The 27173-nt window shown below is 41.9% G+C and overlaps 1 protein-coding gene across 2 annotated transcripts in view; it reads right to left on the bottom strand.

The window, feature by feature from the left end:
* MAP3K14 (mitogen-activated protein kinase kinase kinase 14) overlaps window positions 1–23526 on the bottom strand; it is a 114948-nt gene extending 91422 nt beyond the window's left edge. The window contains exon 1 of one of the 2 annotated variants that reach the window (XR_013594973.1): window positions 23412–23526. The gene's annotated coding sequence lies outside the window, so the exon portion shown is untranslated. Of the gene's footprint in view, window positions 1–13063; window positions 13224–23411 lie in introns of those variants that run through there. The other variant, XM_078645113.1, reaches the window with a different exon arrangement.
* Window positions 23527–27173: the final 3647 nt, after the last annotated feature.

The following is a 27173-nucleotide window of genomic DNA, read 5'->3' as shown; positions in this document are numbered from 1 at the left end:
AACATCTGTCATTGGCTCACTCGCCTTGTGAATGACTGCATTTTCAAAATGAGAGCACTTCAGGGTCAGGGCTGGGCGGCAACTTCGTTTGTTTTCTATTTTCTCCTTTTACAGTTTCCTTTTCATTTCTTTGCTTCTTAATTTTTGTTAAGAGGATAAAACAGCTCCACATGAAGTACTATCAGGGTGCTTGCTTGCTGCTCATTTTATCTGCTGAGCACCATAATCCTTGTTGGCATTTCCTCTAAACCAAGGAACAACTATGGAATGCTGCTATCCACAGTAAATCATTGTTTTACCATTCAAAGATGGCCAACAGGTTTCTAAATGTAGCAACCATGTAGGAATTTCAAAAACAAATTACAAAATGAACACCTACTGCTATGTTTAATTTCACAACTGCAAAGATTTGCCCACAGTGTTTAGATGGCAGCATATTTATTTTATATACTTTTATTCTTTTACTTTATTGCATATTTTGTGTATATGTGTGTTTTATTTTGGTTATGTTAGCCGGTGAATGCAAGAATGAGTCAGTGGGTGGATGAATGAATGGATGGATGCAAAAGTGAGTGACCAAAATGGCAGGCTGACTACAAATGCATGTAAATAATAGGTATCTGAAATAAAGACATCCAAATAAGAAAGAATGAAAACCAAAATCTCAGAACGAACAGCTAGAATAAGATTTAGAGCTTAGTTTTCAGCAAAACCGCCCCACATAGATGTGGAGACTGGTTTTAGATGCAGAATTTAACATTCATAATCTAACATATTAAGCTACTGGTAGACATTCAAATGATAGTGTACTGTAATAGAGGAAAATGATAAATTACAAAACTAATTTAGGGACCTTTGTTGAAACATCAGCCAATGTAGGGGCTGGAATGTCACCGAGATGTGATCCCATTTCCTAAGTCATGCAGGCTTGCAGAAGGATTTTGCACCAACTAGAAACAGCCTGGGGGTTCCTCTGCTGCTTCAAGATATGATGCCAAACCCAGTCCTAGATTTCACGAGGGCGTTGATAGAGGTTAAAGTCAATAAATAGTAGAATTTGACAAAAACTACAAAATGAGAGAAGCTAAAGCTGGAGAATGAGGCAATCTAGGGATCAAGTGATAGTTTGCAAAAGGTGCTTCTTTCTCTCAGAGGTGCTTCTTTCTCTCAGAGACTATTTTCCTAAAAGATTAAACCTTGCCCCAGAGATTACATTTACACCCCATTCTGAAACCTAACAATCTGATTTTGCTGGATAGTCTGTTTTATGTCAAGGTCTATCTAAACATAAAACACAGTAACAATAATACTGCACAGTGCTTCGATGCTTACAAAGACACGACCAAGACTTTTGTTCATGTTTTCACGAGCATGGGAGTAAAAATGAACAGCATATTTTAGGTGTCCTAAGAGACAAGTAAGGCATTAAACTGTTTACTCTTTAACTAAAGCAACATAACAATTAAAGGTTATATATTTCCTAGGTCTGATCTCCTACTTTATCCCATTTGTAAAGCGCCTAAACCATGATGGCTAAAGATCCAAGGTAATAAAACACAGTCAACGAATTAGAAAACGTATAAAGCAGGTGGGTGTATTGTATATAAAAACTATTTTACAAAGCAAATTCCTCCCAAAAATGGAAGGAAAAAAAATGGACATACTCAATGGTATTTTCATCACTAAGTAGGAGTGGTATGTATCAACTAAGCAACAGCAACCTTTTTTGCAATCTAAAATTGAAAATATACTTCAGTGTTAATCCAGTTTTACAATTGGGGACTCTCCTGCTACTTCTTGTTCCTTCTCTCTCCATTATTCATCTTATACAATAAGGTCTTTCTTCACGTCAGCCTATAAAGTATTGTTCAGAGTTAATCCGATATTTCAATGCTCGTCACCTGCTTCTTTTCCTGTAAGGAGAGGGCTCTTGATAACAGCTCAGTCCTTACACTGACTGAACTTTGTAATCTTTACTTTTCTTTGGACAGTGTCCCATATTCCTGGAAGAATGCGATTATTGTGCCACTTTTTAAAAACCTCATCTGATACAATCTTTTTGGCTCATTTTAGACCTTTTGCTCATTTCTTAAACCGCAAAAATATCAAGAGTATTACCAATGCCCAACTCTTCTTTCATTGAAAAGCTCTGCCACGGATCCCAAACAGTTGGGATTTTTGGTGTTTCTGTGGGACTGGGACTGTCCTAGTCTCGGCTTCTGACATCTTCACACTATTTGAGGACGGGGAGGATATCCAGGTCCTCTTGGGCATGATGCAGGTCTCACCACTCATCCTGCTGGACCGTCTTTATGGGCTGGGGAAAAAATGTGCCTTAGAAAGGGTTACCATTGTTTTTAAGCAAACATTCTTAGGTAGTTTCTATTCCCCTATTTAAATATCTATGGCAGGGTGTCACAGGCTCTGCTTTCAGTCAGCCCATGCTTTTCATTATACATGCACCTACCCCCCCTTAAACTCTCCCACGACCCTGTGTCCGGCCAATTTGTGCCTTAGGCATTAAGGTATGTGCATATGCTTATGACACATAGCTTATTCTGCATCTTAATTGTGGGAAGTCCCTTTGTCATAATCAATTTAAGATCTAAGTATATTCACCCCTTAAATTAATGGTATTTTTTTTAAATTCTAAATCTTTAATATTTAGTCTCAATTCTGACAAGACTTAAGTATTCATTTTTCATCCTTCCTAATGGAATATGGAACGGGGACAGGTGAACCAAAGCTGTTCGTAATTTGTGAGTTTTTTACCCCAAGTTAACGTTTCAGAATCATATAAATCTTCCATTGATGTCATTTTTATGTTAAGTGTGCTTAAAAAAAAAGAAGAAATTCACAGCTGCCATCAAATTTCCACTGAAAAGTTGTCTGGTCAACAATTCTGTACTATATGGATTACTATAATTCTTTGTTTTTAGGCATTTCTCAAAGCCTTTTATCTGGGTTACAGAGGATTCAGATCTCTGCAACCCGCAAAAGGCTCAACATTTTTCACTGTTTACAAGATTTCCACTGGTATTGCAATGGGAAGGGAAGTTTATTTAAAGCCATTTTCCTCGTATCACTGTACTGTCCATTCATTCAGCTACTCCCAGCTATATTCACAAACATAATACAAGCTACATCCCTGTCAAGGATATTACATTTTAGGACGGTTCCCCTCTTCTGATTCCCAAACTTGGGAGGCAGGGAGATTTCTTCTACCACGACTGTAAACTTGGAAAACTCTAAACTCTACTTCTGGGCTTCCAGAAACAGCTAAAAACAGGTTTGTTCTCTTGTCCCTTATCCTGTTCAGTATGGCCTGTCGAGGAGACCACCCGCCTCCGTAACTGTGGACTCTAAATTTTAGTCAATTTAAATGGTCTTCATTTATCCGTTTTTGATTTTATTTTTCGTTTTGGACACTTTGAAGCTGCTTTCTAAAATTTCAATGATCTGTCTCCCTGGTCATAGACTAGATTTGGAGCAGTGGAGGATACTTACAAAGCTTACACATGGTGCTTGCTGACAGGCTCTCTAACAAAATATGTTTGGAGAGTGTGCGGGTAGTTTTTAAACCACTTAAACAATTTCACCCACCTCTCCTGGAAATATTACTAAAAAAACAGGGACATAAAAAAAAACCTAGCAGCAGAAAAGTAAACTTTGCACCACTTCAGTTTAAGGTAGGCAGTGCATGGATGATAAACAGACACGATGTCCTGTGCATCTTGTGTTTATTGAAAGAAATAAGTTATTAAACAACAAATTGGTTTATTGTTCTATATCATGAATGTACCTTGGTGCTGCGAGAATTAGCAATCCGAAACTGACAGATTTCAATTCCAGATAGGTGAACTGCTTTAAGTTTGCCTTTTTAGCAGAATCTCTGACATTTTACAGCACACTTGAAAATTGCAAATTTTGTGGTTTTTGTTGTGAGCACAAAATTGCTATAAACTGGGAGCGCCTAACTGGAAGAAGATCCCATTAGCTCCAAGTACACTATTTTTTAAAAGGAAAAGTATCTGTAATGGCAGCAGTTCAGGTCTTGCGAGTAAGCCATTTAGCTTTCATATTTTCTACCTTCATGGCAAGGCTGAAGATTACTAACCATATAAGTTCTCATCCTCTTACCCCAGCAAACGCATGTGCAGGTCAACACCGAGTTAATGAGGGGAAAAAAAACACATTTCTTTAGCAAAGTAAAACAGTGTTTTGATGTTCAGCAGCACCAATGTTGTAAAGTAAGCTAGGTGAGTTAACAAAACACTTACTTCCCTAGTACAGCAAGTAGGTTATTGTTTCAACAAAGCAGCAGAGTAAATAATAAGTTCTTGGTATACCACAAGAGAGAATGCCGCTCAACGTGTTACAACAACCAAGGAGATGACAGCATAGTTACCAAGAATCCATGACATGAAAGATCATCTATATGCTGTCAAACAGCTAGCTATGCGATCTAACATAGTTTTGAGTTATGAACACGAACTAAATGTAATTTCTTCATGAATGCATTGTCAATTCACTATAGAATCTTCTGCGCTGCTGTAATAACCTGAAGGGGATCAAATCTTTGAATTATGGGACATAACATAAGCAGAAAACAGCTTCCCACAGTGGGAGCCAGGTACCAGACAAAGACTATTCTCTTTTACTTAAACTTTCACTGCATGGAACACTAAAGGTATTTTCTTTGGCTCCTAAGCTGGGAAACTGGAAAGATGGCCCTCTTTAAACAAGCCATAAAACCCACATGATCCCCGATACAACCAATACCATGTCTAGGCCTAGTATTCCATGAGTGCAACTGATCAGAATGCCCGAGATTGGTTATTCAGTTCTTTATAGCACATGCACATAGGGGCATGACCCATCTTGTATCTCCACCTGGATGCTTGTGCGGCGGGAAAGCCAAGGGAATGGCAGATAGGACTTGACTAGCCTCTATAACGCAAAGTCTACAAGGAGTGCAGCAACTCCCAAGTGCAATTATAATGATGCAACTGTGAAGCGCTCGAGAAACGCTTATGCAACTGAATGTAACTATGCTAGAGCACGCCGTCAACTCGTATCTGCAGTTGTGCAACAACAAAACAAAGTCTCATTTCGAAAATTGCACGGCCTGCTCACATAGATACCACATTCAGCTGCCCATCATTTAACTGTAAAACAACTGTAGAACGCTAGGATGTTGTCCTCGCATTTACTTCAGTGTCTATAAACATATTCTGTCCCAGTCATATCTGTAATTGTCTCTGCCATTTCTCAACATGAATGTGGGCACAAACCGAGCAATTCTACAAATGTCGCTAATGCAGCTACACGGAGGTCCCCTCTGGTGTTCAAACACTGCTATTGCTCCTCCGCTTTGAACATAAGTCTGAATTTAGAGAAACTTCTACACCATTAAATCTAATTTTAAAGACAGAAAAACGAAGGTTCGGACAGCTGGTTAAAGCACTAACTATATGTACACTTCACAAGCTTCAGGGATTTTAGGGTCTCGTTCCTGCAGCCTAACAGACTTCATAAGTCATCAAAAGGAAACCAATTCCCACAGGGTAACCAACAATGGAACATGGAAATTTATAACATATTATATTTTGGATCAAAGTAATTGGGCACAGTATTTTAGGACTTATTTTAAACAAAATAATGTATAAATATCAGCACAGCAGTACAAGGCTCTTGTATTGATAATTCCTGAAGGACTCATGAATATAGCTAATCAATCTTTTAAACGGATACCAAGCAGTTGGCACAGGTAGGTACATAGAATTTTTCAATTAAGCATTGTGGATTTATCCATGCAAATATTCTTTAGCCACAAGGTAATTTTCGTTGTTGTTTGCTAGTTGTTTACCACACAACGTTTTATGGAAACAAACATACTCCAGCATTTTGGAGTTTGATTTCATTTCCATGATGGGAAACCGCCTCTAAAGGGATTATGCATTGCCACAAATTTAAGTGTTTCTGGGTGTTCACTATCTTACTAGAGGATTGCTGGAACAAATAAGATCTATCCGTGGGCGAAAGCCCATACAGATCCTAGGATCTTAACATACATGCCAGTAGACACCACCTTTTTCCTACACCAAGATTCTACTTCTGTGAGCAAAAAACGTAATCAACAAGGCCTGCAGATATATTAAGCATTGCACCAGGGCCATACACCACTAGAAGACCTATTGAAACAATATGTGTTACCCAGAGGTCAATTCCTGAATAATGAGGCATTGGTGCAATCTTATGCAGATCTATATGGGACAGGGGATGAGAGGAATCTACACCCCATGCTGTGCTCCAGCTCTTACTCTCAGTGGGCTCAGCACAACACTTGGTGATGTGGTTCCACTGGTCCCTGAACAATATAGGTCAGAGACCATTGGTCACCCTTAGAGCTAGATGGGAATATTAGGCCGTGGGTCACAGACAGGGAATGAAACAGAATGCTAGCCTACCCTAAGAAAATGTCACGCAACACGAGGCTGAAGTATATACAATTTAATTTTCTACACCTGACCTACATCACCCTGCACAGATTGCAGGTTATATACGGGGGAAAACCCAGAGAATACCTTGAGTGTCGATTTCCTGATGCGGACTATTGTCCTATGACATGGGGTGCCCTACACTCCAGACATACTGGACAGCGGTCTTACATCGTCTCCGTACCGGTGGAAACCTGCCTCCTGGGCGGATTCCCCAGACCCAAAACCCGTAGAGTAGGCACTAGATTTTTGGATCTGGCCCCGCATTGGACATATGTAGAATAGCAATGGCGTACACCTCAGGGACAGGACCTGTACTTGAACATGGGCGAGAGACTTTACTACATGGGCTAGAGCCTAAGAAAGAGCTCTCTGTATAGAGGACGTCCAAGGGGTTCAGAGGTGCCCTATAGCAAAGTTGTGGACCTAGGTCCTGGAGAACTAGGAACATCTGGAAGGAGATTTAGTATCCCAACAGTGAACTGGATGACCGAGAAGAAGATGGCCAGGAGGATGACCTTGACTAGGGGAGAGATGCGGTACCATGCTTAAGTGAAGAGAGGACTGTGGGGGCTGGAGGGGCTGAGATGCCCTGCTTTGCGCCATGTAACCACAAGATAGACTATTTTATATGTCAAACCACCTCCCCCACACACAGACCTAGAGCACTTACCTACCTGAAGCCACAGTGACGCAAGCATACTGCTAGCACCTGCCGGTCACGCTTCCGGCACGATACCACATAACACACAAGATCCAAACCTCCAGAGACACTTATAGTTATATATCATATGTTTTTGATTTTTCTTTCTATTATTTTAGATTTGTGCCGTATCTTATGCAGTTCCTGCTTGTATGGGTATTAACTCCTTTTGATTTCTCCAAGTCCCCCCTCCACCGTTCCCACAAGTGGCATTGATCCGTTGTCAAGACTTGTGATGCAGGAAAAAGTTTAAGAGAGCTCAGAGACCGGGCTCGACCCAACCTATATTGGAGTACTAGTGACGTTGCAGAAGAAGGAAATACTAAACTGCAACCTTTTACACAGAACGCAGGTATTTGGAAATGTATACTACACGATAATATATTTGAAACTGAGACTACAGGGTACCAATTTTTCACCACATGTCCTCACTCGTTTCACAAACTACTATCAAGTGAAGATGACTTGGTCTGCGATCTATGATATCTGATCAACAATATAAATGCCAATAAAAAAATATATATATATATATATATATATATATATATATATATATATATATATATATATATATATATATATATATCTATCTAGAACCGACTTGGGAGGCATTTACCAAAGCCCACCACTGAAAGGCCCTTCAGGATCTGTAAGTTTCTATTTAGTAACCATAAAACAGAACAAACTCAGAACACATGCAGCTTCTTTGCATGTGAGAAGGACCAAAACACTATGTAGCATTGGCACACTTGGAGGATGCATGTATAAAGATAGTGAGCAACTCAACTGTGGCCGGGTGCCTTTACAGCAGTTTGAACTTCCTCAGGAAATGATTTGGATTTTTTTTCTTATTACAGGAAATGCTATTTTTTCTCTTTTACAATGAAGTTGTCAGGCTCGCGGGCACGGCAAGATTAATTGTCATTTATGAACAAGCATTGGCAAAGCCAACAGGTCTCGACTTTGGGAACTATTGACTTTTGTGAAGCATTTAACCAATGCTGTGCCGCACCAGGGAAAAAAGTTAAACTGCAATGACACCACTGTTGTTGGCAGTTGTGTCATTCTGTAGTTACACACGCATTAATTTATGTGTGCATGCATCACCGCACGTGTTCACTTGCAGTACGATTCAGGCGCCAATTTCTTATTTATTTTTTTATTGACTGATCACAGGTTGACTCCACTTAGAACGTTCAATAAAAACAGAAATGAGCACTAAAGAACTTTAGTTTTAGGGGAGCGCCCAGTGTCACATTGCAGTTGCTGGGTCCTCCCAAAAAAGTGAATTTCCCCCCCAAAATTTTCAAGTTGTATATTTTTTTTAAATGCCTTCTAGGACTATGGGAGCAATGAAGGAGTGGATGGGGAAAGTAACATGAAGTAGGGGCTAAAATAAAAATCAAGCCTGGTGAGTGCGTGGGGGGGGGGGAAGAGCAGCACACAAGGCAGCGGAACAGAGCACGTGTTGTACGGGGTTCAGATTAATAATGAGATGGGTGACATTAGAATGCAAGAAGAACCCACATCTGTCACAAAGATCAAATCTGGCCAGTGGTTCAATGTTGAGGTTAAATAGCTGGAGGGATATGATGGGAGCCCCGGGGACCTCTGCTGTGCAGAGAAGACAAGGGCAGAGAAAAGAAAGGAAGAATAACTGACTGGAAGCTCATGGCTAAACAAGGAGATGAGCCAGCCAAAGGCACAGTCGGTAAACCTAATTGTCCACAGTCTGGCAAACAGGATGAATTGATATATGATCTTAAATGCTCCTGGCAGACCCTGAACTTTGAGCAGACACTGCCACTATCAACTTCCACTCTAAGGTTGTTCATGGCAGCCACAAAAACCGCGTTGGTGTTCGGACATGGGCGAAAACCAGCCAAGAAGCAACGAATGGACTAAAGACTACACGGGCGTTGCAGATGTGTTTGGGCATGTGGCCTTCAATAACCTTAATGGTGGTAGGTAAATGGAGATTGCTCGGTGTCAGACTTCATTAATAAAATAATGAACTGGGCCTGCTATAATTTGTAAGGGACAACACATAGGGGAAAAATGAAGAAGGACTTGCTGACCCAACAAATCTGGAGAAAAACGCCACACTACGGAAGTCCCTTTCTGCAGATTTGAGCCAGGAAGGAGATTTCACCAGCTTCTCCAAGGGACCCAAGACCCACCTCTTCAGATCAGCCTAAAATGACACCAGGAAGGTCTACCCTGCTTCTGCCTCACCAACTTCACCGTTCTGTGCTCCAGTATGCATTGCAGTCCTTTCAAATTTCAAAATGTTTTTACTATTGAACTTTTTGTCAGCGTTCCACAGTTTTATACCCCATGACTTAACCATCTTTATTTGACATCTATCGGCTGTTGTAAACTAGATTTATTTGTAATCTGACTGTCTAGCTCATCTCTTGATTTATGCCTTTGACTTAGCCACTCCCTGAGTGTGCCTTTTAAGGCAGACCTGGATATATAGCACCTATGGATGTCATGGATAATCATTTTAACCCCATCCTCTTGCAGAACACTTCGAGAAGGCTACTAGGTGTGAGTAAGGATTTTAAACAATCACCACCTACAAGTAATTTCAGGCACTCCACATTACAGATCCTACAGGTAACTTTAAGGCATTAACAATAAAATATATTTCCCAAAGGGAGCTTCGTACAGTAAAATCTCAAAATAGGGCAACAATATATTTTTGAATAAAGCATAATCCAATATGTGTTTCTTGGGACTGCACAATAAGCGACAAATATCCAAAGCTATCATAAAGGTTACTTCCGATATAGGCACATTAAATATGATTCAACAGCTAATCGTTCTCCAAAAAAAAAAGAGAAGAGCATTTGCAGGATTAAATTCCTCTTGGCTAAAACTAGTACTAATGCCTTGCTTGCTATGCTCATCAGCTCTTGCTGTACAAAAAAAATCTCTGGGCGAACACACTTAAGGGACAATAAGCTTAACCAGAGACCAGGTTCATTCTGAGAATTTATATATATATATATACATATATATATATATATATACACACACACATATACATATATACACACACACCTCTCTCAAAGTCTATTTTAGCTATTAACCAGCTGTAATCAGGGCAAGACGACCGCTGCTGGAAGCTGTTCAGAGCAGTACAGAGGCTATTGAGTCCAACTGTGCTCCAATTCTATCAAACAAGCTCTGAAAGGCTTGTTCTGATAAGAACAATATCATGACTGAAAAACACAGGATCATTTTGACCAGTAAGGATCTGCATTAATGTATTTGTAAGGTAAAACGAAACTCTTCCCAAGGTAGCAATGGCATTTGCCGCACAATATAAGCCACACAATGCCATCATGTAGAAAAAGTATACGGGAGGAAGCAAATGGAAGAAGTCTTATAACGCGATAGACATCACTCAATGAGCATCTACAGTCCATAAGAAAAGAGAATTACATCTCTGGTGCTGCATGCAAAAATGTGCATCCTCCTAGTGTCGGCTGGAACGCCCTCTGAAACAGCAGGTATGCAAGCTGTGCTCCATCTTGAATAGACTCTACCACTTCTCTTCACAGAACTTTGCTTTCCATAGCATGCAGCCCTCCACTGCTTCTGTGCTGCTCTCAATTGGTTGAGACCCTTCACCTTCTTCTTTGGCCTTGCACTACCTGTGACAAACATGTTGAAGAAGGCCTTTGTCATGACGTACCAGTGGAAGCCAACTTTGGACCCAGATTAGAAGCTCAGAAGCCTTTCCAGTTATTCACTTCGTGAAGGACCTTCCCTAAAGAGTGGGGAATGTCACCCCGACATTTCTCTGGTATTCTTCAGGGAGGGAAGAGACTGTTTTCCGGACATTTTTATTGTTGTTTTTATTAAAAGGAGATTCACTGAGGAGCTTTGCGCCAATCATTTCAGCTGAACGACCCCAGCGTTAACTGGACTGAATAGAGTAAAGAATGGTGGTTCAGATCTGTGGCTCGAAGCAACACACCTGAGCAGCAGCTCCATTTACTGCTCCAGAAACATACTTCTCCGCGCCAAAAAGTGCTGTGGAGCTATTAAGTTGGACGACACTAACTATTCATTAACTACACTCCAAAGCCCCATTGCCACCTTGCAGGTATCCTGGAGTTATGGTGGATGCACGGATTATCCTACTTCCCAAACGAACTTGTTGATTAGAAATCTTGGCACCCATTTCGACACAGTTGATGCATTATGGCATGTATTCGTTTGAGGACAGATGCCAGAGCATGTGCACAGCTGGTGCAGCTCATATTGAAACCAGCACACTTTCTTTGACCTCTTCCAATTTTGCGAAAATTGCAATCAAAACAAAAAAAATGTCACTCCCGTTGCTCTAGTCTAGGGGAATCATATCATACAGTCCCATATCCAATGGTGATTAAGGCATCCCCTGTCTACAGGTTATGGAACAAAATAGATCTGAACTGATGTGCCTAATGCAAAGTTTGAGTTTACAGAGTAGCTAATCTGTAAGATTCATTAATACCGGCCCTCATATATATACTCCTCTAACATTACTCAGTAATGAGAGCCCAGATTCCACTGTTGCACAAGAGTGGAATGAAGGAGCCAGGAAGGTCCAATTACTTGAAAGTGCCTACCTTCGCTCTTATAAGTATCAACAAATGCCACCTTAATGGAACCCCAGAAGGCTTTACCCTTCCTATAATGAACTCTGGTTGGGCTTCGGGCCTAGAGCAACCTCGATTGCTTGGTATGCACAAGTGTGTCGTTTTTATCAGTCAACATTGATGAGCCTTAACCAAGCCCTCCATTTCACTTGATAGTTAGATCAAGCACGCAGAATCCACTAATACATGCAATGCAACTCTCAAACTTCAAGTAAAGTGTCAAACAAAGGAAGAGGGTGTATAAATAAATGGCAGATCATGCAGACCTTCCTCTCCCAGCCACACTTCTGTAAATGTGTTATAAGTCAGTTCTCTCGGATTCCATGCTCCCTTTCTATAAACACTTTCTTCCAATTGATTCAATGTTCACATAATTTAACTCGCAGCGTTCAAATATAGCTTATGTCGAGAATAAGTGCAAGGCCATATCACGCCCAAATTGCATTCACTTACGAGAAAAAAATTGCAAATAAAAAGTGTTTATGTCAAACGGCAGGCACATGGCGTGTGAAGCTAAGTAAACAAGTGGCATTCGTCAGCTTAAACTAGCGAAAGCACAGTTTACATTTACAAAATCCAGTTCCTAACATACTGCAAGCAAACGAAACAGCACTCACGTGCACAGAAAAGGCAACCCACAACGTGTCCCGAAATGACTGCGATCTCGAAACCATGAAGATACCAGTCACAACAAGGAAGGCGGGCTTCGCGATTAAAAGGCGAAATTGTTTTCTAAAACTTCAACTGCAGACAAGAAAAGCAGGAAACTGGAAAGCAGTGATAAAAAGTTTTTTTTTTTTTTATAATCGCTTTCGGTCATCTGTCTCCATGTTTTTAAATTTGCATGTGGGAGTAAATTGTACAGGTTACTTTGCATTGTGGTACATGTACTCTTACACATACAATAGGATAAACAGAACTGAAAATGCCTAAATGAAAAGACAACTCGGGCACGATAAACTGCTCAGACATAAAGACTGTAACATTCTAGAAGATCAGAACAAGAGGAGAAGCCCCTCCGTTCGGGAGGGACAGTGGAGCCATTCAGTAATGGAGTTGGGGCCAAGACGAGCCCCCGAACTCTTAAGGGCGTGGGTAGTAACTCGTCCAGGCTATGTGATTCTGTGATTTAGAAGAGGGGGAAGAGGAAATCACGAGAATGCAAGAAAAATATCAACCTACGAGCCAGTGAAATAACTCACTTTTAATAGACACAGAAGACAGCGATGCGCCTTCCCTTGCTTCTTAAAGCCAGGCAGAGGCTGGCGTTTCCAGCTACCGTCAGTCAGTCAGTCAGTCAGCCGCAGCTTCGAGGCCTGCGTTTCTGCTACCACCTTCGGCCGGTCGCAGCCCTCGGAGTCTGGGGCAGCAGTGCCCCTCTGGTGCTGACACGAACCACCACGAGGAGGAGGGACCAGCGCCGTGTCAACGCTGAGGGCGGGGCGGGGGGAGGAAGTGAGTTTAAAATAACACCCATCTGCTGTCTGGCAGATTCAAACGCTCTAAACTTTTAAGACATGGAAAAAAAATAAAAACACATTTTCTCTTTCTCCAGAATGAGTCCGTCTGTAGTTGTAAGAACATGTAAGCAACACCACAGACTCAAGCTGGACGAAGAGAAAGTTGGTTTGGTTGGAAAGCTGTCAGTTTAGTAGGAAGGGGTGTATTTTTTTATTATTTTTTTACAGTGTTCTGTATAAAACGTACCAGGCCTCGCGCTTGCGCAGCAGGCTTTGATTTACATGTATTATTAGCTACTAAGGCTAAGTAGCACATGAACTGGGTGAGGGGTCACAGAAAAACATAAGGAAACAGTTATGATCGACAAGGTAAGATAAAAATGAAAGAACAATAGCACGCGTGGCCATCATGGTGTGCTAATAAGTGAATTAAGAAATATGAGGGGAGCATATAAGCAAACCCATCCCGTGCATGGGAGTGCCACAAAATTAAAATATCCCCCACTTTGAACCAAGCAACTGAAACAAGAGAGACGGATCCTCCCAAGAAAAGCTCCATTGTCTCTTCCATTTAAGCGTATATTCATAAATATTCATCCTTTCACTCACACCCATTGATATCCACCATTTTACCTTTAAATTCTGTCATCCATACATTCATTCATCCATCCATCCAATATTTCAAAATTCCATCCTCACTTTGGCCATTCCATCCATCAATGATTTCACACATCCATTATCTATGCACACAGCCATCCATCAATAAAGCTTTTCATCCTTCAGTTGATTCTTTGATCCATTTATTCATCCACACTCTCAGATTTCCATTAACTCTACCAACCTTTCCCCCAACCATCCTCTCACCTATCTACTCCTTTTAGCCATCTTTTCGCCCATCCATCTTTTCAGTCACGCATCCATTCCTCTTTCCAGCCACCCATCCATCCTCTGATTTCTATTAACTCTACCATTCTTTCACCCACCCATCCTCTCACCCACGGATCATTTTACCTACCTATCCACCCATCCTTTCACCCACTTATCTATCCATCCTTTCACCCATTCATCCATCCTTTCACGTACCCACCCTTTCACCTACCCATCCATCCTTTAACACACCTATCATTTCACCCACCCGTCCATCCTTTACTCTACCATTCTTTCACCCACCCTCTCACCCAATAATCCTTTTACTTACCTATCCACCCATCATTTCATCCACTCATCTATCCATCCTTTCACCCATCCATCCTTTAAAGCACCTATCCTTTCACCCACTTAAGCATCCATTCTTTCACCCACCCATCCTTTCACCCACTCATACATCTTGTCATCAATGCATCATTCTTTCCCTTTTCTATAAACCCATCTTTTTTGTAGGAGTTAAATACAAGCTTTTGCCTGCAAAGTGGCAGACAGAAGAGGCCCTGCTGTAGCTGCTTAAACAGGAGGTCCGGAACGCCCTTAATCTCATGAGATGGAAAGTGAAACATGTTTTAAAACGGTGTCTGTTTTAGACCAACTAAGGTAGCACTGGAGATTGTGATGCATCTTTCCGAAAATTAGAGAAACAAATGATGGATAATGTATCAAACAGAGGTATAAAGGTTCGACTATGGGCATGGTTTGGGATTATAAGTAACTTTAGTTAGGGGAAAATGTAATGTATTCTCTTACTAGAAAGGATTTGAGCTCCTTCTTGAAGGTGTTCAGAAAAGTAGCTTTTCTGGTAGATAGTGGCGGAGTGCTCCATAGCTTGGGGGCTGCTCCAGAAAAGAATTGCTAAAGGGTCTTTTTTTCAGGGATCCCAAGAAGCAGAGAGCTCTTGCTCCTAGAGTCGCAAGTTCCACCAGAAACCTTGAGCTTCTTTGGTGCGTAAAGAGCTGTGGTTGAGTGGGTTGCTTTGTTGGTTATACATGCAAGTGTTATTTGGCGCCCTGACGGAGGAGCGAACCAGTTGAGGACTGGTGAAATATGTTCCGTACCACGTGGTGCTGCCACCAGACTTTAAGATGAGTGGAGTACTGCTTAGATAGGAGTCAATCTCGTTTTGGGTGGACAGGTTAGGAGTGAATCACCATAATTGAGTTTGTTGAGGGTAAGAGCTTGAATAGGTAGTTTGAAGTCACTTTTTGGGATGAAATTATGAATTTTTCAGATCATACTCAGTTGACACTCGACCACTCTTACCGTATTTTGATGTGCTCATTAAGACAAAAGTGGTTGTTAATGTTAGGAGATTTGTAATGTGCATGGCTGTCGCAGCAAAGGGACGTCCCAGAGTTAGCGCAGCACTGTCAAGGATGAAACCAGAGTAGTAACTTTTATGACAATTAATGGTGAGATTCCTAAGGCTGAAAGGGTGAAAAGCCATTTTTGAACCAGAAAGTGATCACCTGAAAATGATAATAGAAAATCTATCTTGTTGGGATTCAGACAAAGGTTGTGTCGCAACATCTAGTCCAAAAGTTTGGCCAAGCTTTTTGTTACAAATAACATTGTTATTCAGAGTGTTCACTCTAAGCTTTAGCTGCTGCGTACACTCTGCATATTGGTTTTTTAATGTCCAGAATGCTAAGAAATTCACCCTAAGGCTCCACATACACCCTGAACAGCATGTGAGAGAGGAGGAATCCTTGAGGACGCAGTATGGGCTTCCCATACAATTAGAACCATTTATGTATTAAGTGTTAAAGATCAGTTGCTTTTTGAGTGTCAAGGAGAATATTGTGATCAATGGGGATGAATACCGCAAATTGAGATGTTAAGGCTAACAGGCATGGCATGGCGCCTCTCTGTTCAAGGCGTTTTGAGCATTGCCCGTAACTTTGAGGGAAGACGTTTCTATGCTAAGTTCAGGTCTGGAGTTCTCAAATAAGGTTGTTTGTGGCCAGTAAGGGATTTGTGCATTTCGTTTGCTGCACAGTGTTTTAGTAATCTGGCAACACATTGGAAATTCATGGCGGGTTGTAGTTATTGGGATTTTCAGGGTAGCTTCCTGTTTTCATAAAGGGGGTCTTGCATGAGCTGTTTTGAACATGACAGGATCTGCAGGGAGGAGTTTATAATTTGGAGCCAAGCAGAGTTTAAGTGAGATCCCTGTGTTTTTTAGCAAGAGGAACAGGGTTTGGGTCATCAGTGTAAGGGGATAGTTTTGTTTTTGCTACCATGTCTGAAAGGGAAGTCGATTTTATGGGTTCAAATCTAAACCAGCTTGTTTTAGTTTATGGCTGTATTTTGCTAATGTGACTGGGGGGCACTGACTAATGTCAAAAGCTTGCCGAATGTTTGAGATCTTATTTGAGAAATTCTGCTGTTTCAGAGCAGCTTTCCTTTGAAGCCTGTTTTGGAATTTTGATTTATATCTTATTTGAGTCTGGTGAAGTGTTTTGGGGATTTGTTTTTTGCTTGTGAAATTTGGGGGCCGAAAATGCCTTTAGCTTTGAAAATGTTGTTTTTGTAAGCTCTTTTATTTTTGTTTAAGGGTTCGAAGGAGCTACAGGAGGGTTTATTTTGCCAGTGCTTTTCTAGCCACCTTGATTCTCTAGTTGAGTTCTTGAGAGCACCATTTTGCTGACTGCTTATTGTTCTGTCTTTTCTTCTTTAGAGGAGCAACTGAATTGAAGGCTGCGGATACCACTTTGTGCTACTGGTCTACCAAGGGAGACATGCTTAGAGGGGCAGTGTTTGCTTGCAACAATGTCCAGCATCTTGGTATCAATTTGTTTTATCTCTTTTATCCAATACTTTTCTTTCATTGGTTAGCCCTATGTCTTAAACGATTTATGGACAAGGTAGAAAGAGCACCATTCATTGTAGGACCAATTTACTTGCAGAGGATCTGTTGTATTTTTAACTAATTTCTGTTATCGGAAACGATTAGCTCAATAGGGACTCCTTTGAGAGAGTTGAGTGTTTGGAAAGGTGGTCAAAATTAATTGTGTCCATGAATTGATTTAGGTTGGATGTAGCTGGTTCATCACAGAGTTCCCAGTCAAAGTTAAAATCTCCTTTAAAGAGATTATTGGTTGTAGCGATGTGGTGGAAGGCCAGCTCAGCACCGGACGTGGGGCGTTGGCTACACAACCTTGTGAAATGGGCTCAGGCGGAAGTCGATGTCATTGCTAAGCTGTGCCTGTAAGGTGGCAGGAGGCCCAATTGCACCATATGGGACACATACGTTTTGAAGATAAAGGCAAAGAACGATCAGAGGCCGCCTGAGGAGAATTGTTTGCAGCAATGTTGTTGACAGGTGACTTTTTTGAAGTTATATGACACTACATCCTGTGGTATTTATGTGGTGCCCTATGGCATCTGGGACCTGTTACTGTCTGCGAAATGTGCCTCTGCTTGACTCTTGTATGTATGTGCCCTATTTCTGGTTTAAGTGCCACGGTTTGTTGAATAATGCCGGGTGCGAAGGTGGGTTGCATGCTTGACGATATGTTGTGCCCGGTCCGGGGAGACTCCAGCAAGGCGGATACTGGGTGGGTGCGAGTCCGAACACACAGCTTGGTTATTATGTTACGAAGTTGTAAAACTCCAATTAAGATATTTAAACAAAAAAGGATTATTGGATAAACTGTATAGAGAGGTGGACATGAAGTCCATGCATTGTTTTGTGAACTTGAAGTTTTTGCCTAAAAATGTATGACTTTCCAGGATGGATCTTGTGAGTGAAAGTTACACATCAGGGGTAACACATTGAAGTTATATTGTTGTGTGGGAAGTGTGATGGATGGGATACTAGTCTTGTGTGTAAGGGTTACTCCAAAACCTTTTACATTATTCTACCGAGGTATTTTAGAGTGAACTCTGCTGAGCAGCAGTTTATTAGCGCTACATGAAAGCAGGTGCTGGATTTGGTGGTTATCTGGAATAGGGAGAGTTTATGTGAATAAGGTTATTTATGTTAACTATCTTAAGTTTCTTGTTTGTGGCTGTACATATTTGCAGACAACAAGAGCAACATGAAAAGTGTTTTCAAGATGAGTGCAGTCAACATTATTGTGTGTTGTATCATGCATATCATGTGGAGGACCTATTAGGAGATAGCTACAGTTTGATTTGAGTTGGTGGTAGCGATTGAGGGAGGTCTGTAGTTTGGCAGAGAGCTTGGATTTGGGTAGTTTGGAGGGAGAAATTAACTATTTGAGATCTGAATTGCTCTATCTAAGGAATTATCCTGAGCAGGGTGGAGGTATTTCAGGAAGGATAGCTTTTTCAAGATGTCTTCGTTTAGTTATTTAGGTATGTCAGAGTTATCTACTTAGTGACTGCTATTTTGTTTTTGGGTACCAAAACCAGCATGTCAGGCATAGGATGGGAGTAATTCTGTAGTGTCATAGGTGTAGTACTGGAACTGGGAGGAGCTTGTCAGCTCTTCCTCCAGTTGGAGAAGGTATATACTATGCAATTAGTGTGATTCTTCCTCAACTGTTAAGATCGGGAGGAATTCGGCAGAGAGTGTTCAATTTGAGCAACAGGTATACCCAGCAATGGGTCCTATGCTCACTGTGCAATAGAACTCAAACTGCAGCCTGCCGACGGGACCAAAACTGGTCCGGGGTTGCTTTTGCTCCTGGTCAGAGATGACCTGCCTGGCAGTTTGAGCTTGACTGTTCCTACTGGAGCAGTGTCAAGCTGATTTGCATTTTGCTGGCCCCTGTCTGGGATGGCACCACGGGCATACAAAAATCAACTGAATTGAGGACTAAATCATCATCAGCGAGTGAGATGAATTCAAGCAATCCGTCCATCATTGTTTTCTTCAACTTGCGCAGAGGGCAGGGCGGTGTCTTCTCATAACTGTGGCAGTAATTTACATTTTGGGTTCTCTGATAAGAGGACGTGTTCTACAAGTACCTGTGATTCGGGTGTTGTGTCTTCAGTAAAACGAGGGCATTCTTCTAGCCCGGTGCATGTGAGAGGTGTTAATCCGGAGGTTCAGTTCTATAATGTGTTCTGTCAATGACTGTAAGTTAAGTTTTGTGTTTCCATTTGAAGCGGTGTTGTCATCGGGCATGCATGGATGGGAGGCTGTGATTCTGAGGTAGTGATCTCAGCTAAGTAGGTGTGCTGTGCCTGTATCTTGGGACGTTGTCTTTTTAATGTAAGGGGTGTTATCATCTAGGCTCGTGAGGATGTGGTGACTGGTAGTCTTGAGACCACTGTTGGAGAAGAGTGTATTAAGACTTTTAAAAAGCACAGAGAAAGCTTGCAGTTCTTTGTCACTGGCCTGATCATAACGTTGCAGTTGTAGATTGCAATTGTGGTGATAGATTTGAAAGGTTGTTTACGGCTGTAGTTACGTCTAGTATATTTAAATGAGTTCTGAAGTTGTCTGGACATATTTTTGTGATCTCTGTGTGAAATATAAGGTCGGCTTTCAGTGTTCCTAAAACTGCTGTTGTGTAAGGATGTGCGTAAAGCATATTATAGTAAGATTTGATAATTTTATGTCTGAGCAGCTTTGGTGAAGTTGGGGGTAATTGTACTTCTGAACAGCGTTTATTTGATGAGGGTAATACTTTCTGGGTGTAGGTGAATGCTACTAAATTATATTGATTTGTTTAAGGAAAATTTTAAGTAGAATAAGGTGTGCCCCATGACATGGAATCATCTGTTACCATAATGCAATAATGGGTATAGTGACTTCCTGGTCTGATCATTTGAGATGAGTACCGCAACATTTTGATGTTTTCAAATTTTTATTTATGTGTCCGGTTTAGTTTATTTAAAATCATATAATGTACATTTCACAGACAATTGCAAATATTTATAATTGTCCCCATCGCCCGTCTTCACAAAACACAACTTGCAATACTCACCGACTACGTCTAAGCAACAAGGTTCTTTCACTGCAAACTGGATGGTGGCTATTAACTTACAGTTACAAATTTTGAATTAAGATTGCCAGTTTGGCATCTTTCATCCTGCTAAGGACCCCTCCTTCCATTGCATGATGGCTGTATCTGTAGCGATGTCTGGCAAACCACCATTAAATGAACTACAAAGTATCCAGTAGGGATAGATGGATTATAAAATTAGCAGAATCGCAAAATGAACTAAACCATTTTTTTGAGTGAAATTGAGATATTAGAAGAAGAGGAAAAACACGTATATTTCAGACGGTTTGTGTAGGTTTGTTCACGCTGGCAAAATGTGGCCCCGGGGGAAGTGCACAAACTGCATGAATATTGGGAATTTTATGAAGATGTGTGGCTCTTTCTAGCAAACACTGGCCTAGAGAGAACCACATAAACTTCCCAAAAACGTTTGTGGTTCTTCAGGAATAACGTTTACCTTCTACCTTGTTTTTTACCAGTCGCGGGTAGAAGCAGACCGTAACATTTTACAGCTTCACACCTAGTTTCGCTTTAGCTTATTGCAGAATAAAAAAAAGAGTTTTGCCTTACATGCAGTTCAAAGATGATGTAGACAGCATATTTATATTTAAACATTAATTGCTGTTTGGGAGAGATTTGCTGCTTGACAACTTTAGACAACAAAGTAAGCCGAAGTCCTCATATCAGGTTACTCTATAAATATAGCACTAGAAAACGTTAGGGTTGCCACCCGCTAAATATTTCACTGACATACCATTTTTTTTATCAATATCGAGAACAATAACAAAAAACAACGAAATCAATCACAACACTCAGTTTTCAGTACTTTGGAATGCCAAACGAAAACATCAAATACAAAAATAATGTATTTCCACAAATATTCTAGAGCTGTCAAAAGTAACCCAAAAAGATTATTAGAGCAAACAGGCAGAACCTTAACGTTAAAAAAAATGACAAGGATTTATCAGTGATTCCTTTACCACCTTTTCCCAAAATCTTAAAAACGTGCAGCTGGCTAGAGGACCATGGGGCTCATGAATTAGCTGGATGGTTATACATTTTCAGTCAGACTTACGGTTTTTTACAAATAAAAATCACTCTGCACAAATGTATGTGGGTGTACAATATTTAAAAGGTAACCTATGGTGAAAAGTTAATTTCATGTATAGAGACACAGAATGTTGTAAAAGGCTGATGAACTGTAGAGGCGTAGCTAATTTCAAGAGAGAGCAGCGCTGTCTGCGGGCAGGAAGGAGGGTGCAAGCAAAGCAAAAAGCATTGGCTTAGCCACTAGGCCTGACCATGACTTACAGGTGCCATTTTGTTCTCATTATATGCATATACAACAAACATAAAACCAAGAAATACAAAAAGGTGCAAGGTATAAGCGTGCAAAAAAATAATAATTAAAAAGCATCAACTAATGCACAGCATTTTATTAGAGTGGTATAGTGTTTCTAGCAGATGTGCTTAAAACAGAAACACTTATTTAGCGGGAAAATATGATTGGCATAAACATAGGGTACTATGGAGTTTGAATTACTGTAATTTTAAAGACACAAGGGTAGCTCAAAAAATAAAGATCAAGAATAGAAACACTGACAACGTAAAGTACTGGCCTACCAGACCCAGCACTAAAGCGCAGTTATTTTTAGGAGGATGTGCACATGTGATCATGAGAAATTCAGTCACTCACCGTGCAAGAGAAACCATGGCTAAAGTGGGCTGACCCACCGCCCTATGATGTGGCGGGCATAAGCAAAATATGAATGAGAGCTAAACAAAGAAACACATATGGAGGAATACTGACCCAAAGCCTCACTGTAAATGTATAGAGCTTTTCACTTTTTATTAATGCATTTTTATTACTTGAGCTAGAGACAAACCTAAAGCTATCTCTGGACCAGACCTAAAAAGCGGGCTGTCAGAAGATAGGTGGGATGTGCAAGCAGTGTCTGGGCTGAAAGTAAGCAAGGTGCTTTAAGTGTTAAAAACTGTGCCAAAACTCGTGTCCAGCATCTGTCAAGACAACATGGCAAGAAAGTGTGGTTGAGGCATATTCTCAGCAGTGGGTAGATAGAACTTGGTGCATACACAGGGCCAGCAGGCCTTCAGCAGAGGGCGGGTTAGGATCAGTTGGTAGGGTTTACTCAACAGATGTTCCTGATGCATGGTGTCAGCAGAAGGGGTGGGCATGACATTGGCCTTGAGTAAACTGTTAGTCATAACGTCATCAAGGAGTGAATGGGCAGCCATGACGTTGCATGCGTGCTGGCATCAGATGGCAAGTCGTACAGTACTGGCACTCAGTGGAACTGGCTGATACCAATGCCTGCATGGAACTTAGTGGCAGCAGAGGGTGTCAGGGCCTTGTGTCAGCAGACTGGTTATGTGGCAATGCAGTCAGGATATGCCATAAGCAAAGTGTGGATGGTGTTTGGTACCAGAGAGGGACGATGTCGTTCTGGATTTGCCATTCTGACACTTTCTTACCCGGCAGGGTGCAGGGTAAGTGGCTGTTTTTGGCACAGGATGGTCTGCCATGACCCATTCATATCACGGCCCTGAAAATGCCGGGCTACTTTGAACATTTCTGCCAGGGTTGATTTTAGCTTCCAGTCCAGCCCTGGTGGGAAGGGTTGTCAGTGAGGGTAAGGAAGATACAGTGATAACAAGAAGGCAGGCATAGAATCAGCAGGGGGCGGAAAATGTGTGCAAACAGAGCCTAGGGAAATCGAGGCAGTGTGCTTAGAAAAGTACTAATGCCACTGTATAGTAAGGCCAGGATTCCATTTGGTGACTGGATGTGTCAGCCAGGCTAGGCAGTGCAAGGTGTGAGGAATGTCTAGGTACATGGTGTTAGGAAAGAATGGTTGGAAATGTATCTGAAGAAGATAGTTTAATGTATGGTGCCAGCAGATGAACGGCGCCAAACACTGTTTATGCGCATGTTGTCAGCAAGAGAGCGGGGCTAATGCCACCTAATTGCATGGGGTTTATTGAGAAATTGGGGGGTCAGGAAAAGGCGGAAATGGGACTACTAGTGCTCCAAGTGGGACGGACGTCTGTGAAAGAAATACTTCGGATTCACTAAACAGTGCCTCTTGAGACCCTAGAGTTGCACACTTCAGTCTGTATGGGATATAGGTTGCCCCCCTCTGATACAAGTAGGCCAGTCCAACAATTAACTATTCAATGAACAATTACGCACGTGGCGTCGCTCCTAGAGACCTTGCCCTCACCTGGGTCACGGCTGCGCGCTCCGGCTCCCCCAGACTCCTCGTTTTCCTTGTGCTTCCTTGAACAGAGCCCCCGTCCTCGGGTGTTTCTCCGATCCTGTCCTGCTGTGCACTAGCCTCGGACAAGCCTGCTGACGTAAGATCCTACGCTTCTCATTGGTCAGAGAAGGCTCTGATTTCCGAGAAGGAGGCGGGGCTGCCAGAAAGTCCATAGCTCGGAGGAACTTTACAGGGCATGCGCGTTCATGCCTCCTCACCTCCTTCGTGCCCCCACCCCCTGCCTCGAACTTTTCATGACAACCCAGGCTGCACGAGAAAGGATTTATTGCTAAAACGACACGGAACCTGAAATTAATACGTTTTGATGACTGGAGATTGGTATAACGTAGTTACTTCTGTATTGTATGATCTATGTAAAAAAAAAACTAAAAAAAAGAGAGATTACGTGTTACTTAGAAGCCCAACTTCCTCATTCACTTGTTTAATAAACAAGCATTGGCCAGGCCAATAGGCAGGGGTATGCCTATGCAAGAGCTATTTCTTTTTTTGCAGGTTTATAAGGAGCGAACTCGATCCGAAGGTATTGGAGCTCTTTACGTGAGCACCAGTTACATATTCATTTTTGGTAGGCACTGGGAGATTTAGTGATTTGCCCAGATTCACAGGTTGTTGTGTAGAGCCTACCCCAGACTCAAACCTGGTTCCCCAGCTCACATTTCGACAGCTATGGCCGTTAGGCCACATCCTCTTGTCAAGTTGGAGTTTCGTATAGTGGAGTGGCATAGAGTGGAGAACAGTGGAGTGGTGTAAAGTGGAGTTGAGTGGTTTAGTGTGTCGTAGAGTGGAGTGGCATAGAGTGGATCAAAGTAGTGTAGGGGGAGCTGTGTAGAGTAGAATGGCATAAACTGGAGTTGAGTGTCGCAGAATGAAGTAGAGTATCATAGAGTGGATTGCACAGTGTGGAGTGCGTAGAGTGGAGTGGCATAGACTGAAGTGTCGCAGAGTGAAGTGGCATAGCGTTGAGTGTAGTAAGGTATCATAGAGTGTAGTAACAAAAAGTGGAGTGATGTAGAATGGAGTAAAGTGCGGAGGAGCGTTGCCCCACTGCTCTCAGAGCAGTGCAGCAATGAAAAATAAAATGAAAAAAACACATTGTTATTTATTTATTGGGGAGTTTTCTATATTGCTGGCCAGACCCGAGGGTATTGGAGCGCTTTACAACAGTTTTAATGCAAGAGCCACACAATAAGGCAGTGGTATACATATTGGTTCGGAAGTCCCAGCATGCTGTGCAACATTGAGGTAAGGAAGTCCTGAGATACCCTCCTTGAGTGCACGCTGTCTTGGGCTGAACCTCTTTAAGGGAGGAGAGAACGAGGAAAGGGACGGGGTGCGGGGAAGAGGTAGGTTTTAATGACACATTGTCAGGTGCTGCAGAATGCAAGCTTGTGCGCTTCAGCGGCGGCTATAGATTCGGGAAGGAATGGTTGAGGAAGAGGTCTTTTAGGAGTTTTTTGATTTTTATAAAGGCAGGGATAGTCCTGATATCAGCTTGGATGTAGTTCCAGATTTTGGGTGCGTTTCCAGCGAAGGACCGTGCAGCGTTTTTATGTTTGCATGTTTTCATAGGGATGAGTAGAAGGGTATTGGAGCTCCTGAGGTTCTTTGACCAACTTTCTTGAGTTTGGAGGCCAGGTAGTAAGGTTTCCCTGTGTGCAGGGCTTTGTGCTTGAGGCAGGCAGCTCTGAAGCTGGCACCCATCTAGACTGGGAGCCATTTTAGTTCTCTGAGTGCGGGTGAGATGTGATCATATTTCTTAACTCCGGTGACCATTCTGGTTGCTGCATTGAGAGTTGTTTTGAGGGGGGCTAGGTGGGATTTTTCTGTACCAGCGAGGACTGCATTCCCATAGTCAAGTCTCGATAGCACCAGTAATTGAGTGGTTTGTTTGAGGTCCTTTGGCGGGATGAAGGGTTTTATTTTGTTGAGTAGCTTCAGATTGAGGAAGGCACTCTTTGCAGAGTTCTTAATTTATTTATTTATTTTTATTTATAAAGTTTTATATAGCGCAAACTAGATCCCGAAGGATATCAGGGCGCTTTACAGTTAGTGGTAGAGGAAGGAAAAAGATCACAACAAGCCTAAAATGGTGAAACAATATGCATAGAAACATATGGTGCAAGCTTAACAGATCCTATCTAATTCAGGATTAACTCAGAGTGTGCTAGTCAATGATAAGATGATATCCAGGGAGTGAAGATACATAATGATGTAAGGGGGCGAATACAATTGTTTTGCCATGTCAAGTTTTGGGTCTAGGGTTATTCATAGTGATTTAACAGAGTTAGCCAGAGTTAGATTGCTGTTGAGAGCATGAATTACTTTTAGCCATTCTACGATTTGAGGGTTTTCTTCTTTGTTAGAGATGAGGAGGATTTATGTTTTGTCATGGTTGAGGTTTAGGTGGTTTATTGATAGCCAGTGTTGAACTACTCTTTGAGTGTCGTTGAGTCTCTGAATGTCATCAATGGAAGAGGTTTCCAGATAGATCTGGGTGTCATCTGCATATAGGTGGAAGGGAATGTTGGATTTTTTGAGTAGGGTGGTGAGGGGTTGCATGAATATGCTGAACAGTTGAGGGGAGAGCCCTGAGCCTTGGGGGACACCTCTCCTGATGGGGTGTAGATCGGACGTAAAGGTTTTGATTTTTATCCTTTGGGAGCTGTTGTGTAGAAGGAGGAGAACCAGTGTAGGACCATCTCATCAGCACCTACCCTTTCTTGGAAAGCGTTGATGAGTAGATTGTGATCAACCGTGTCAAAGGCTGCCGATAGGTCCAGGAGAATGAGTAGGCAACATTGGTCAGTATCTAGAGTCTTGTGGATATCATCCACAACATTGAGGATCGCGGTCTCGGTGCTACACCTTTTCTGAAGCCCGATTGGTGAGGATCTAGAAGCTTGAGGCTGTCCATGTGCTGAGTCAGTTGTCGGAGAACGCACTTTTCGAGGATTTTGGAAAGGAGGGGGAGATTGGAAACAGGCCTGAAGTTGTTCAGATCATTGGTGTCAAGGCCTGTTTTTTTTAGTAGTGGCGTGACTTGGCTAACTTTGAAACTGTCTGGTATGACGCCGGTTCTCAGTGAGCTGTTTATGATCTTGCACCAGAACGGGGCTAGGGAGAGTTTCAGCTTTTTGGTCAATTGGGTGGGTAAAGGGTCTAGGATGTGAGATGCTAGTTTGGAGGTGGAGATCAGTTCGAGAATCTCTGCTTCAGGGTTGGGATTGAAGGATTTCCAGGCTTTCGTGGGGTGCTTGTGTGAGAAGTTGGCCTGGTATATCATGTCCACTATTCTAGTGGGCACTTTGCACCAGTCCAATCGACCCTTATTGATGGTAGGTTATAAAGCCAACCTTATAGAAAGCTATCCTAGTGGTAGCTGTGGAGAGCAGCCTTCAGGCTAAGACTTGGAGACGAGTTAAGCTAATCGTTTTACCATTTATAATCTCTTGAGTACCAAATGAAAGCACACCACACAAGGTATATATCAAATATATATGTATTTATTCTAAACACAACCCCTCTGTACTCTTTATGAGGTCAGAGGTAAAAGTACAATACAAGGAGCTTAATTAGCATACAATAAGTTGCACAGTATACGTTATGCCTTAGGGGCCTCACAAACCATATACTAAAATAGTGGTATAAGAACCATGTGTGGGTTAGAAAGCAGGTCTGGGGCCTGTGGAATCGCTGGGGCTACTC

Source organism: Lissotriton helveticus, chromosome 5_1 (assembly GCF_964261635.1).
Source record: "Lissotriton helveticus chromosome 5_1, aLisHel1.1, whole genome shotgun sequence".
NCBI lineage: Eukaryota > Metazoa > Chordata > Amphibia > Caudata > Salamandridae > Lissotriton > Lissotriton helveticus.
The sequence above is the reverse complement of the archived record's forward strand: the minus strand, read 5'-3'. Positions and strand labels throughout refer to the sequence as shown.